The sequence below is a fragment of the Elephantulus edwardii genome, unplaced genomic scaffold (assembly GCF_000299155.1).
Source record: "Elephantulus edwardii isolate Elephantulus edwardi_28Jun2011 unplaced genomic scaffold, EleEdw1.0 scaffold00307, whole genome shotgun sequence".
In the NCBI taxonomy this organism is placed as follows: Eukaryota; Metazoa; Chordata; class Mammalia; order Macroscelidea; family Macroscelididae; genus Elephantulus; species Elephantulus edwardii.
The window spans coordinates 2865101-2866690 of record NW_006400057.1 but is presented as its reverse complement, the minus strand read 5'-3'; the positions used below and the strand labels follow the sequence as shown (position 1 = coordinate 2866690).

The 1590-nt window shown below is 36.7% G+C and overlaps 1 protein-coding gene across 1 annotated transcript in view; it reads right to left on the bottom strand.

The window, feature by feature from the left end:
* RBBP8 (retinoblastoma binding protein 8) overlaps positions 1-1590 on the bottom strand; it is a 99881-nt gene that overhangs the window by 18179 nt on the left and 80112 nt on the right. The window lies entirely within an intron of this gene.

Here is a 1590-nt window from a genome sequence, read left to right as displayed (position 1 = left end):
TGTTGTAAAACAGGACTGACAGTGGGGTTGGGGGAGACTGAGAAAGATGGGATAAATTATGTATACTGCATTGAAACAGATGAGGGAGAAAACTGTTTAAAAGGGATATGTGATCAGGTATTGTTGTCATGACAGGAGTCTAGAACGAAGGCAGCATAGTGGAGTGGACCCGGGGAGAGGGAATGCATAACAATGAAAGAATTTTTACTTTTCAAAGAGAAGAGTGAACAGGGGTGCAAGGGGGGGCAGGGATAAAAGTGCAACAATGAATGAATGGGGGGGGTAAAAAAGAATGAGAAATATATCTCACCTTTTACTTGAATTAAAGGTGCATGAACTATTTTTTTTTTTTTTAAAAAAAAGAATATATCTGTCAAGAATAAACACCCAAGTTTGTGTAGTTACTGTTATTTACAAAGGTTTTATGTTATTTCACTAAATATATTTTTCTCATGAAGAGAATGTTGACGTTTATGTAACCATCATATGACCGCATCTCTTACCAACAATCTATCAAAATTCATGTATAATCCATACTAAATAAAAAGATTTCTATAAAAACTTTCAGGAATAGAAAATAATGATAAAAAAATATTGTTTCATTTGGAAGCAGGAGTGGCATCCACTTCCTAAACAACCTGCCTCTGGAAACTCTATGAACTTTGAGAAACAACCATAGCTATTGAAAGGCTTCAGGTCTTTATGAGCCATGGTGGACTCAATGGCAATCAACAATAACAATAAAAAGTTAATAAACAGTGGGCATCAACATCTCTCCAAGATTTTGACTACCTGTTGAGAGTGTAAAAAAATATTTTTTTTGCACTATCATTATCACTTCTTAGTCTAGTGTTGCTAGAAACAGTGAGTTCAATTCTATATAGTTCATCTGTAAAAGCACTAAATTCATACTCAGCTCTCCAATTACATTTTTTATTATATAATCAGAAACTTAAAAACAACAGTTTAAGAAAAACAGAAATCAATCCAGCTGACTAAAAAAACATAACAGAAGCTTGATGAGAAGAATATATATATAAAACACACATAACAACTGCTTTTCCTAATTGAAAATGATTCATCAGTCATTTTCCACTTTATCTTTATTTAGTACTTATTATCGTATGTCATATGGTCTTCCAGTGGGTTTTCAGAGGCAATTTAAATGCACGGGAGACAATTGCTCATGTGCTATACAGACTGCAGCACAGCTTCTTACCACTAGACGACCAGAGCTCTGAGGAGAAAGTCCAAATTAGCCCAGGTACAAAAGGCAACAGAAAAACCTTGAGACCAAATGAGGAAGGGTAGAAGCTGATCCTCAGCTGTCAAGCTCTCTAGCTGTTCCACTGCCAGTTACCAGCTGCCCACACTGTATGAGGGACCATGGGGCACAGCCATTCAGCCAAGCCCTTCCTGATCCCTGAGCCACAAGAACTGTGTTTAAAATAATTTTTACTGTTGTTTTAATCTGTGTTTGGGTGATTTGTTATGCACAAAGCAGTGATACTCAGAACACTTTGCTGTTGTTGTTATGTGCCGTCGAGTCGCCTGTGACTAATAGCGACCCTATGTACAACAGCCCTAAAC